The sequence below is a fragment of the Hemiscyllium ocellatum genome, chromosome 17 (assembly GCF_020745735.1).
Source record: "Hemiscyllium ocellatum isolate sHemOce1 chromosome 17, sHemOce1.pat.X.cur, whole genome shotgun sequence".
NCBI lineage: Eukaryota > Metazoa > Chordata > Chondrichthyes > Orectolobiformes > Hemiscylliidae > Hemiscyllium > Hemiscyllium ocellatum.
The window spans coordinates 47,031,029-47,044,972 of record NC_083417.1 but is presented as its reverse complement, the minus strand read 5'-3'; the positions used below and the strand labels follow the sequence as shown (position 1 = coordinate 47,044,972).

The window sequence follows — 13,944 nt, the reverse complement described above, 5'->3', positions numbered from 1 at the left end:
GCATTTAGAAGAACAATAGAGACCATATTGATGTAAATAAATTTGTTATGGGACTTGACAGGGTGGATGTGGAGAGATAGTTCCCCCTTATCGGAGAGTCTAGAACCAGAAGGCATAATCTCCCAAGTAAAGAGTCACCCATTTAAGACAAAGATAAGGATTTTTTTCCTCTGAGGATGATGAATGTGTGGAGTTCTTTACTGTGGAGGGCTGTAGAAGATGAGTTATTAAGTATATTCAAAGCTGAGATAGACAATTTTTGATTAGTAAGGGAATCAAAGGCTTTGTGTGGAAAAGAAGATGAAGATAATTAGATCAGCCACGTTCTCATTGAATAATAGAGTGAACTCAATGGGCAGAATAGCCTACTTCTGCTCCTATATCTTATGGTTTCATGGTCTTAAATGGTGCATTTTGACGTCAACCCACAGTCTCTCCTAAAGATGAGAAATTACCATGGCTGAAAACCCCTAGTTTCTTAAACAACCTTTTCTCCTCATTATGCTCTTAAAATGATTGGCCTACTTCTGCTTCTATGTCTTATTGGGTTCTACTGTTTCAAAATGGAGATAAGTTAAACAGAAGAAATGTTCCTTTTCATTGTCAACTCCTATTGTTCCTTTAAGGACTTTTGGAAAACCTGCTTAGTTTTCAGTGGCTGGGGTTCTTGCTCAGCATGAAGACCCTCATGAGCATGTTCAAGGGACGAATGCTTTTCGGTTCTCTTCCTTGCATGCTTGAATATTGTATCAATGAAATAGACCACTGAACACAGACCCACAAAATTACACAAGTTTGTAATGGAGAATAGGAACACATGGTCCAATTTCTTGCCTGTAGAGAGTTTTTCTCCATATTGTAGCTTTTTTCATATGGACCTAAGTCCATGTAAATGGTCTCAGCCAAGAAATCTTTTCTCAGTATTCAGAAACAACTGAAATCTTACAACTCAGAGTACAGATCACAGCCAGTACTTCAAGCCCAAGCATTGAAGTCAACAGCATAATGACAAGCAAATTCCCTGCAACTGAAACTTTTGGAATAGCATTTTCCAAAAGACTGTCAAAACCAATGGATGGAATCAAAAATTTCTACGCGCAGAGTGGTAACAGCATAGTAGTGTTTCACTAAAATGTTAGTATCCAAAGATATTAATAGGATGCTAAATACCTAGAAGATAAAGGTACCAAGGCAGGCAGGTATTGTGAGCTAGTTAGTTAATTGTATTCAAATGTATTGGACTCCCAATAGGCCAACTGCTATTCTACAGAGTCCATGGACCATGTAAACATTGATTGTAGGAGATTGTACCTTTTTTTTTCATTTAAGGAGCGGTTTGTTGAATTTTACTTTGCACTTCATCTAAACGCACCTTATCTTTGAGCAGCCTATGCAGTGTGATGCAGGCAAGTTGTAGGATCTCTGCATTGGTCTGTGCCTGGTCATAGTAGGCACTTATCAGTCTAAACAATGAGCTGTGGAGGGAGTCATAATTCCTGATTGCCTTCCCTCTTTCGGGGTTACATATGTACCTGGGTGTCCTTGAAGAGAACTCGAGGGTGTCCAGAGATTTCATAGGCCATTAGGCACAGATGGGGATGCACTTATTTTAATTTGATCTCCTAGTTTTTTTTAGTTAGTGTGCTAAATTGAGCTGTTTGTTTGCTTTATAATTCAGATCCAATTGGTTTATCTCTTTTCCTAAAGAATACTCAAATATGTAGACTCCATTGTGCAGTGTTAATGCATCTATCTCTGGGTCAGAAAATTCAGGTTCAAGCCTCACCTTGCCACTGAGATATATCATTACTTTTCTGAACAGATTTATAATGCTGAAGGAGCTTTCAAATGCTTGAGTTTTATGGTTTGTGGTTCTAATTAACTCTAATTAGAAAGTTCTGCTTGGACTTTATCTAAAACTGTTTAACATTGAGTGAATAACATAAGAAGAGAGCCACAATCCTGTTCATTACAGCAGATTTCTTTCATTGTATCTGATTACCATATCTTGATATCTAGTGATCACAGAAATGATTGTTCAAATGAACATCTTCTGCACAGTATGGTCATATAGTCATTTTCATAATTTCAGTGCTACTTCATTAGAAAAGTATTAAGAGCTGGCTGTTCAATTGAAAAAAAGAAGTGCAGGATTAACAATTGCATGTCTTTTTGTTTAAATGTTGACTTGTCTGCTGACGGTCTTTGGGTACTTTTGGTTTTATATTTCAGATTTCTTGCATTGACAGTGTTTTGTTCTAGTAGAATTAAGAACAATTTGTCTAATAATTACTTAGTAGTTCTCGACTTGAGTGTTAAAGTAATATGAGACACATTGATGTTTTTCATCATGTACTCATCAGGACAGATGCAAGAATCCCAAATCTCAAAGGGAGCAACAATTTATACTGCATGGTAAAAGCATGCTGATTGGTTGGCACAAAAACTTAGTTTCAGCAATTAATACCATTAAGGGCCTCATCCTACCATCACTGGTATTAACTCAGGAGTTTGCAGACGAGGTGGGTGCCCACCATACAGGGAACAAGATACATACAATGTTGTTTTCAGGATCCCATGTGAAACTCCTCTTCAAAAGCTTCAGTATCTAACTGAGGGATCTGGCATCAGGAAGTTGGGAGGCCTACTAAGCTACTTCTTCCTTGTTGCTCACCATCTTCCCCGACCACACCATCTCTGGCCTGAGATCTAGCAACAATCCAAGGCCTCAGGTGGGTATTGTATCAGTAGCTGGTGCCATCTACTCCGTGGTGCTACTGTTCAGTAGAGCTACAGGCCTCTGATTGGCTTCTTGATCCTGGTAGGTGGCCTGATACTGGTCTGCTAAGTACATTCGTGGCACTTAGGTGGTAGTCTTCCCTAGAAAATACAGCGAGTGATCTCCAACCAGTGGCCAAGATCCCCATCACCTCCCTAAGATTCTGGCCCAAGATCTACCTCTTCTTAAGACAGCACTGCTACAGCTACAACTGCAACTGCTACCTCAAAGTTACACACCGTGGCTGTCAAGGTGACTATGGCTCTAACCTCTGTATATCTGGCTTCCTCCAGTTTACTGCTGAAAGCATAGGCAATATCTCATAGTTTGCAGCATAGTGCTGATCAAGAAAGGTAATTGGGTGTCTCTTTTGATTTTCTCTTATCAGAGACAAGCAGGCCCAGCATGAGAGTTTATGTCAATTGGCTTCTTTATTATGCACATTGGTAGTGCCTTAGGTGAATTCTGAAACCTTCTTGAACTAAAAGGAATCTTATAGCTTCAAATTGAAACTGGTGTGTCATTACAAGTAGTGCATTGTCCATAATGTCTGCATCCTACCAGTAGTGATGACTCCTTAGATCTGTGCCAGTTCTTTGTTCTATCTGTATTTCATCTACCACAGCAAATCGAAGGCTGAACAGTAGTGGTTACCTACTGATCATATAGATCGTGATTCTGGTGCATGAAACCATGCCCATGTTCATAGTACGCATACAATAAAAGTCATGTTGCCACAAGGAAGAGTATAGAGCACATCATCCATTGCCCGGAATGTTCAGATTTCTTCATATACCCAGCTAAGCTGCAATCAAAATTTATGGTGGTATACTGCATACTGCACTGCTTAACTATTATGGGGTTTGAGTCTGAAGAGGAGGTGAACAAGGATGTAGAAGAGAAAGAAATGCAGCAGAAAGGGGAGGTACAAAAATAGGATGAGAGGTGCTGTGTGATCAAATAAGTAATAAAATGTGTCAGTAATTTCAGCACTTTTCCCCATTCACCAATAGTTCTATACTACTGTAAACACAAAATAGAAAAAAGCTGAAAGTGCACATTCCAATCTAAATGCATAAAGTAAAACACGCGATGCTATATTATACAATAAACTAATCGCCACCATGTAGTTTCCTTAACTCCTATTTTCAGTATGCCTTTGCCTCTCTCAATAGTAGCAGAGTTTGGGGTAGAAGGTTATTGGTTTCTAATTAAGGAGACTTGGACTTGGAGAAGAAACATAACATAAAAAAGGAAAGGAATTGGCTATTTCAGTCCCTGAAGTCTACTATGCCATACAGTCAGATCACAGCTGATAGTGCCTTAATTCCTCTTTCCTTCCGTCTGCCACCTATCCCCCTCCCCAACCTAACCCTTGATTTTCTTGTTGATCAAAAATCTGTTGAAATCAGCATTGAATATAATCAATGACCCACCCTCCCAGTGCTCTCTGTAGAAAAGAATTCCATAGACTTAAGAACCTCTCAGAAAAAGAAATATTTTGCATCTTAGTCTTAAATGGATGACTGTATATTTTTAAATTGTGCCTTCTAGTTCCAGATTCCTCTTGAGGGGAAGAATTCTCTCATCATGTACCCTGTCAAGGCTTCTCAGAGTCTTATGTGTTTCAGTAGAAGCATCACTCATTCCAAATAGCACTGAGCTAACCTCAACCTTTTCTCGCATGTGTTACAACTCAGTGACGTATAGTCATAAAGCACGGAAATAGATTCTTTGGTCCAACTAGTCCATGCCGACCATAATCCCAAACTAAACTAGTCCCACCTGCCTATCCTTGACCCCATATCCCTCCAAACATTTGTTATTAATGTACTTATCTAAATGTCTTTCAAACATTGTAACTTTACCCACATCCACAACTTCTTCCGGAAGTTCATTCTACATGCTAGTCACCCTCTGTGTAAAAAAGGTAGTCCCTCAACCTCCTACACTCCATTAAAAAAAGTCCCAACCTCTCCTTAAATCTCAAATCCTCCATTCCCAGAAACATCTTGGTAAATCTCTTCTGAACCCACTCCAGCTTATAACATCCTTCCTATAACAGAGTGACCAAAACTGGACACAGTACTCCAGAAGAGGCCTCACCAATGTCTTGTACAACTTCAACATAATGTACCAATTCCTGCACTCAAAGGTTTGAATAATGAAGATAAGCCTCCCAAATGCTTTCCTAACCACCTATCTATATGTGATGCAAACATGTATCTGAACACTCAGGTCTCTCTGTTCTCCAACACTACCAAGGTCCTATGTTTAATTGTTTAAGTCTTGCCCTTGTTTGTTTTAAGAATATGCAATACCTTGCATTTATCCAAATTAAACTCCATCTGCTACTCTTCAGCCCAATTGATCAAGATTTCTTTATACTATTAGATGGAAACTTAAAAGATAGGAACAGGAGTAGGCCCTCCAAGACTGGTCCACAATTTATCATGACCATGGCTGATCATCCAACTCAGTAGCCTAATTCTATTTTCTCCCCATGATCTTTGATCCCATTCACTCCAAGTGCTTTAGCTAGCCGCCTCTTGAGTACATTCAATGTTTTGGCATCAACTACTGCCTGTGGTAATGAATTCCACAGGCTCACCACTCTTTGGGTGAAGAAATGTCTCCACATCTCTGTCCTAAATGGTCCACTCAAATCCTCAGACTGTTTCTGAACATATCAACCATCGGGAACATACTCCCTGCATCTACCCTGTCTAGTCCTGTTAGAATTTTACAAGTCTCAATGAAATCTCCCTCACTCGTCTGAACTCCAATGAAAACAATCCTAATCTAGTCAGTCTTTCCTCATACGTTAGTCCCATCATCCCCGGAATCAGCCTGGTAAACCTTCACTGCACTCCCTCGACAGCAAGAGCATCATTCCTTAAAAAGGAGACCAAAACTGAATACAGTATTCTAGGTATGGCTTCACCAAGGCCCTGTATAACTGCAACAACACATCTCTGCTCTTGTACTTGAAAGCTCTCACAACGAAGGCCATCATACCATTTGCCTTCTTTATCGCCTACATGCTTATCTTGAGCAACTGGTGCACAAGGACACCCAGGTCCCACTGCATGTTCCCCTCTCCCAATTTATAGCCATTCAGGTAGTAATCTACCTTCTTGTTTTTGCTTCCAAATTGAATAATCTTACATTTATCCAAATTATACTGCACCTGTCATGATTTGCCCACTCACACAGCCTGTCCAGATAATGCTGAAGCATCTCTACATTTTTGTCACAGTTCACCCTCTCACCCCATTTACTATCATCTGCAAACTTTGAGATGGTACATTTGGTTCGCTCATCCAAATCATTCATATATATTGTGAATAGCTGGGTCCTAGCACTGATCCCTGTGGTACCCGACTAATTACTGCCTGCCAATTTGAAAAGGACCCATTAGTTCCGAGTCTTTGTTTCCTCTCTGCAAGCCAGTTTTCTATCCATCTCAAAACACTTACCCCCAATCCCAAGTGCTTTAATCTTGCACAATAATCTCTTATGCGGGACTTCGTAAATGCTTTCTGAAAGTCCAAATATACCACATTGACTCCTTCCCCCTTGTCAACTCTACTAGTTACATCTTCATAGAATTCCAACAGATTTGTCAAGCATGATTTTCCCTTCATAAATCCGTGCTGACTCTGTCTGGTTCTTCCAAAAGCTGTGCTCTCTAAATGCTCTGCTCTGAAATCCTTGATAACAGATTTGAGAATTTTCCCCACTACCGATGTTAGGCTTACTGGTCTATAATTCCTTCGTTTCTATCTACCTCCCTTTTCATATGTTGGAGTAACATGAGCTACCCTCCAATCTGCAGGGACTCTTCCAGAGTCTATAAATCCTGGAAGATGACGATCAATACATCCACTATTTCTAGAGCCAGTTCCTTAAGTACTGTGGGATGTAAATTATCACGTAGATTTATCCACCTTCAGTCCCTTCAATTTTCCCAGCACCTTTTCTCTACTAATATTGATCCCCCTCAGTTCTTCCCTCTCACTAAATCTTGCGTTCTGCATCATTTCTGGTGTCCAACTTGTGTTCTGTTTTATAAAGACAGAACCAAAGTATGTATTCAGTTGCTCAGCCACTTCTTTGTCCCCTATTATATGTTGCCCTGTTTCCGTATGTAGGGGACCTACGTTTGTCTTCACTAATCTCTTTCTCTTCATGTACTTATAGAAACTCTTAGTGTCAGTCTTTATGTTCCTTGCAAGCTTACTTTCATACTGTATTTTCCCCTTCTTAATCAATCCCTTCATCCTTCTTTTATGAATTCTAAGCTGCTCCCAATCCCAATCCTATTATTTTTCTGGGCCAATTTGTACGCTTCTACCTTGGACTGGTTACTATCTCTAATTTCCTTTGTAATCCATGGATTGGCTTTCTTTCCTATTTTGCTTCTGTGCTGGACAGGAATAAAAATTGTTGCAGTTCCCCATGCATTCCTTCAATGTTTGCCATTGCCTATCCATTGCCATCCCTTTCAGTAACTCTCCCCAATCTATCAAAATCACCCGTGGTCACCAATATTCCCTTATCACATGCGTCTCTAATTTTCGATATAGTGCCATTCCCAATATCACCACTGCAGTTTGGGGGCCTTTATATGACACCAACTAATGCTTTTTACCCCTTGGTATTTTTCAACTGAACCGTTACAGACTCACGTTGTCCGAGCTAATATCCTTTTGTCACTATTGTGCTAATTTCTCTTTAACCAGCAATGCCACATCACCACCTTTTTCTTTTTGCCTGAATACCTTACTAGATAGCCTCCTTCACTGTCCACCATACCACACATTGAGGAAATGTGCTGTAAATTGGACCCTGCTATTCCTCAAATCAAACCAAATGTTAAAACAGTTGTTTTACGCACAGTATCCCAATGTAGATTTTCAGACTAAGATTGATAGAAAGCAGAGACCAGATGTCTACACTAATCAAGAATTAGTAATTAGACTATAGCCATAGGTAAGCAGATGTAAACTAACTAAGACATTAATCTCCTTATAAACTTCCCCATACATACACAGACAAACACATTGTGAAATAAATTACTTGCCAAGGTAGAAAAACTGGAAATTAATTTCAGTGGTCTTTGCTTCACTGTTCCAACATTGAGATGGTCCTTCCTCAGCTAGCAAGACCCCTAGTTTTTCAGATGATTTTCTCTGGATGCTTCCGCTCATTTGTAGGAGGCACAGAGTGACTGATTCACTTCAAAAATGCCTCAGATTTATCAATTCAAAAGTCACAATTGCAGCAACTGCTGCAGGGAAAGTTACTGTTTTCTTCAGATTTAAACGGAGTTTTTGGCTGCAGAGAACAGGCAGGTTCTGGGCTGGTATAAGATTGTAGAATCAGACATGTACAGCATAGAAACGGACCCTTCAGCCCAACTCGTCCATGCTGACCAAATATTCCAACCCAATCTAGTCGCACCTGCCAGCACCCGGCCCATATCCCTCCAAACCCTTCCTATTCATATACCCATCCAGATGCCTGTTAAATGTTGCAATTGTACTAGTCTCCACCACTTCCTCTGGCAGTTCATTCCAGACACACACCACCCTCTGTCTAAAAAAGTTGTTCCTTAGATCTCTTTTATATCTTTCCCCTCTCACCTTAAACCTATGCCCTCTAATTATGGTCTCCCTCATCCCGGGGAAAAGACCTTGTCTGTTTATCCTATCCATGCCCCTCATGATTTTATAAACCTCTATAAAGTCGCCCCTCAGCCTCCAAAGGTCCAGGGTAAATAGCCCCAGCCTATTCACCCTCTCCCTATAGCTCAAATCCTCCAACCCTGCCAACATCCTTGTAAATCTTTTCTGAACCCTTTCAAGTTTCACAACATCCTTCCAATAGGAAGGAGACCAGAATTGCATGCAATATTCCAAAAGTGGCCTAACCAATATCCTGTACAGCAGCAACATGACCTCCCAACTCCTGTATTGAATACTCTGACCAATAAAGGAAAGCATATCAAACGTCTTCACTATCTTATCTACCTGCGACTCTACTTTCAAGGAGCTATGACCCTGCATTCCAAGGTCTCTTTGTTCAGCAGTACTCCCTCAGACTTTACCATTAAATGTATAAGTCCTGTTAAGATTTGCTTTCCAAAATGCAGCACTTCGCATTTATATAAATTAAACTCCATCTGCCACTCCTCAGCCCATTGGCCTATCTGATCAAGATCTTGTTGTATTTTTCCTCTCTGTCTCTAACATTTTTTCTGCTACAAGCTGATCATTCACCTAAGAACCAATCACACACTTGTTGGCAAGCAAAAGGTCTCTGTCATTGATAACTGTCACTAGTCCACAGACCAACCAACCAACCTCTTGTTACTTCCCAGCTGCATCTAAATAGAGAACCATTTAGTTCCTCTTCGTTAGCAACTCAGACTTCAGTGACAGCCTGATCAAACAGTTGTTTACAATGTCTGCCATGAATATCAGGTTAGTTGCTTGCAAACCTCCAGCCACTCTTTCAAAGTCTGATTTTTAAACAGTTCTTTCTCATTTCAGTCTCCAGTTTTTAAAAACACACAAGAAAAGATACAGTTCTTACATATGGCAATAACTTTCATCCCAGGAATCAGCATTATGAATTGCATAGTTCACGATAGCAGTTCACCAATACATAATCAAGGGCAGTGTGGGATGGGCAATAAGTGCTGACCCAGCCAGTGAAACCCACATCTCCTGAATGAATTTTTAAAAATCTTCAATGAACCCGATCCAACGCAAGTAAGGAGACCAAACCTGCATACAATCTTTGAAGAGCTGAATTGCCAATATTCTACATCATTGTAACAGGCCTTCCTGACTTGCCTTCCTAATAATGTTCTACATCTGCATACTAATTTTTTGTGATTCATGTACAAAGCCACCGTGATACTTCTGCACCATAACATCCATGGAGAAAGTAATTTCAAAACTTAATTTTTTAATGACAGAAGTATTACTTTTTCTCACAAGTAGAACATTTAATATGGTGTTGCCTTTATATAGGTTTTATTGCAGAAAATGCATGAGTAGAATATTCCCATTTTCAATTTGTGGTTTGAGTGAAATACATTGAACAGTTGGTTCTGATATAATGCGATAGTTCAGTTCTCCTGCACTCTCATATTATAAGAAAATTGCACAATAGCCACATCATTTAAACTAATGGAACCCGAATCACATTATAGCCAATACAGATAAGGAAAGTTTGCATTCTAAAAATAATGGTCTAAATTCTTCCATCGCATTAAAGCCAATTCATGTTGAAGAAACATGTGTTATAGCAGAATCGACTGTACTAATTAGCCATGGACCAGAGTGACATTTTTCATGCAATCTTCCACCCTTCCTCTCATTAATTATTCAACTGGGCTGTTAGCTGCCCTTCTGGAATTACGAGGCATGAGAGGTGGAAGTGCACGCCAGTGTTAATGCCTTCTTGTATTCATACCATTGGTGCCATATTTAAAGCCCATTATACACCATCTCAGAAACTCCAAGCCAGGCTCTAATACTATGATCCTGCACCAATTTCCAGACCAATGACATGGCCAGAAAGCCAAGCTCGCTGTCGTCTTTGCAGACAGGTGCCCAGAAGTGCTCGTTGATAAGGTGCTCAAGAGGAGAAGTGTTCTTCTTCCTGAAGGCCACCAAAGGAGACCATGTCACCAGACATTGCCAGCCAGGACACAGGTAGCAGTCTCAGTCAGTGCAGTGTCCCAGGTTAAACAGGACATTCAGCAGCACAGGCAGATGATCAATGCTTATCCGTGTGCTACAAAGTTAAGTACCAACATCCTCTTTCCAGTACCTCACACTCAGGGCCACCATCCACTTTAACTCTGCCATTATATTCTCATTTTACTATGGCTCTCACTATTGTTACAGTCACTCACTATTGCATATACCCTGCCCATGCAATGACTCCCAATCACCTCATCCACCAAAATTACAATGTCTTTCTACCTTCTGTGTTTCTACTCACCTCATGGGGCCGTCTCACCCCTCTCCAGCTCTTGTATCACCACTAACCAATCTTGCATCCACTTTCATCTCACTCAATCCTTCTTTTATCTCATTGCAAGAAAACCTGGTCCCCATAATGGGACCAAGCAGGTCAAGATAAGTGAGGAGCAGATGGACATCCAGTTTCTAACTCCTTTTGAGGAGTTTGACCAGAGAAGAGCAGGACTGCTTATGTGTGGACAGGAGCGCTTAATGGTCAACCAAACCAGGAAGCTTTGTTGTGCTGTGTTGGCTGTTTTCCCAATAATATCAGTACTAATTCATTCTTAATCTGCCTAAGAGTTTATTTACCTTAATCAACAAATTACCTCACCTCTACATTTAAGGCACCAGTATTAGCCAGCAACTTCTGCCAGGAAGAAGACAGCACCAAAGACCCTCATTTCTACCTTTTTGGTGATGAAGCCACTCAATCTAAGAGGATGCACTGGCAAGAATTATACCTTCAATTTCCATGAGTGTAAAGACATCCACCATGTTGGGTACATGATCAAGATTAGACTCAGGAATGCAATCTGATGAGTACATCTCTGTTACATCTTTACAGTTGGCTGAGAAAGAAATGCCAAAGTCTCTGGCACTCAGAAAACTACTGGAGACCAGACAACAGCTCAACCGCAAGCAAACAACAATCCTGTGGTCTTAGTCACTAATGACTTTGTCAAGTGAACGGACACAAACTTGATCAAAGCACAGAGGAATTCAACAATGTTTTCATACTGTTCTGACTCCAGAATGCAGGCATCTATCTCTCTCTATGAAGAGATTGGCAACTGCCATGGAAAAAGTGAGGACTGCAGATGCTGGAGATCAGAGCTAAAAATGTGTTGCTGGAAAAGTGCAGCAGGTCAGGCAGCATTCAAGGAGCAGGAGAATCGACGTTTTGGGCATGAACCCTTCTTCAGGAATCCGGATTCTCCTACTCCTTGGATGCTGCCTGACCTGCTGCGCTTTTCCAACTGCCATGGAAACCAAGGTTCAATCAGTGTTGGTTGAATATATACATGGACCTGCACTCTATTGCTCTAGCCATATGTGCTCTGCATCAATGGTAAGAGAGGGGAAAAGGACCTTATCCTCACTGCAGTTGCTATTCTCTCAGATAGATCAGATGGTGCCAGGTAACACCTACATGGAGGAGCAGCCAAGCAGATGTCCTCAGAGGTTTCTTTTCAGGACCCCAAAGGTGTCCAACATCTCAGTTTCCCCACTGCCTATACTGCCAAAGCCTGCAGAAGTCCAAGTCAAAGATAGTAAGCCTGCTTCTGGGCAAGCCATTCTCAGGCCATCTATGTCCTGTAGGACCAAATGCCTCTAAGGACAACTGCTGAAGTCTTCCAGGCCAAAAGGGCCAAATATAAAGCAAGGTTTCCTATCTCACCTGCAGGCATCAGGACTATCTTTAGACATTGTGAGAGGGGGAGGAAACAAAATTATGCTGAGGGCACAGAGGTGACACGGTTGAAATAATTGTCAATGATTTTGCACTTTTGTAAATATATTCTCACTTGAACACTTAAATCGTCTACTCTTGTGTCATCTTTGCCATTGGACCCAGTGAATTTATGCACATTTGATAGATGGTCAACCTCTTCAGACATCCCAATGGTGAAAGAAGGTATAAAGATTGCTCATCTTTAACAGCAACAGACTCAAGCATCAGGGACCTTTGACATTGATGACTGCAGCCAGCACATTGCACTTGTGGACAATGCTGAGACTCAATACAATGTGCAGAGATTGTGCTCAGACCTGGCCTGATACCACACTTATAACCACATTGTTAATGAGAGTATGGAATCCATGATGAAAGGTTCATTCTGTGCATGAGTTTTTAAAAGGAATGTACTGTCATTGAAGGTGGGGAAGATGTACAATGAAAACTCCCCCACACGGTGGACTATTATACCAAGAAGAGCTACAGAAAGCATTCCACTCCCCCACCCCCGCCAACACCCCCACCCCAAATCTCCAATAGTCCTCAGACTATCAAGCAAACCCACAGGATTGACTTTGTAAAACAGCACCAAAGAACCACAGTCGAGTTCCCAGATTAACATCTCCTCAAAACCTCGATTAGCCTACCTGTAATTCTCAATTGCTTGCATTTGACTTGCAGGACAAACTGTGGTCTAATTCCTGCACTGCAAGGACATAGATCCCCCAAACACTGGGAGGACAAGCGCCTCACTGACGATTGTCAAAACCCTGGATTGAAATCTGAAATCTGCTGACTTATGGCGATAGTACCCCGTGACTAATCCCATTGCCCCCTCTGACGACTGTTCACCTTTGACGTTCAGACGAGGCCTGAAACACATAGTGTATTTACTGTCTCAGCTGCTGGCATATGCTTCAGGTGTAATGTTGACATTGAACAGTGCCATACAGCAATATGTCCACCTTTTTGACTGTTCACATTCCCCACTATGACAAGTTGCCTCTTCCTCTGCACTAAAAAGCAATGCAAACCACAGAGATTGACAGCCTGCAGGTAGGAGAAAAATGAATTACCAGTTAAAGAGGCAAGCTAAGAGACCTAAGATAAATCCTGTGTAGATGTGTGTATGACCCTTGCATGCAAAACAACTTGTTAGAAGCATGCAAGGCATTGACGTTGCTGAGCTCTAATGTGTTGAAGGCCAAAATGTTCCCTGAGTTGGGCCAAGAATAGTTATCATGATGTGATAAGGTTGGTAGTTTGCCACTACAAGAAAGGAGAGGAGAAGTGGAAGTGACATAGAAATTATACAAATTACGCTAAAAATTAGGTGCAAATGTTTGGAAATAAGATATTGCTACTCAGTTTCTGAGATTCTGAATTTGCCAGTAAAAGTTTAAAGGCAAAATCAAAAAACGTTTTAATCAATGTTGAGATTCTGATTCTTCTTTCATTCTCACCATTACCCCTGCCACACTGAGGAGTGGAAAATTCCATCTTATTCGATTCCCTACAGTGTGGAAACAGGCCCTTTGGCCCAACCAGTCCACACCACTCCTCTGAAAAGTAACCCACCCAGGCCCATTTCCCTCTGACTAATGCACCTAACACTATTTAGCATGGCCAATTTACTTGACCTGCACACCTTTGGACTGTGGGAG

The 13,944-nt window shown here is 41.0% G+C and overlaps 1 protein-coding gene across 3 annotated transcripts in view; it reads left to right on the top strand.

Moving 5' to 3' along the window:
* Nucleotides 1–13,944, top strand: part of rpgrip1l (RPGRIP1 like) — a 240,230-nt gene that overhangs the window by 147,351 nt on the left and 78,935 nt on the right. The gene's annotated exons all lie outside the window — the stretch shown is intronic.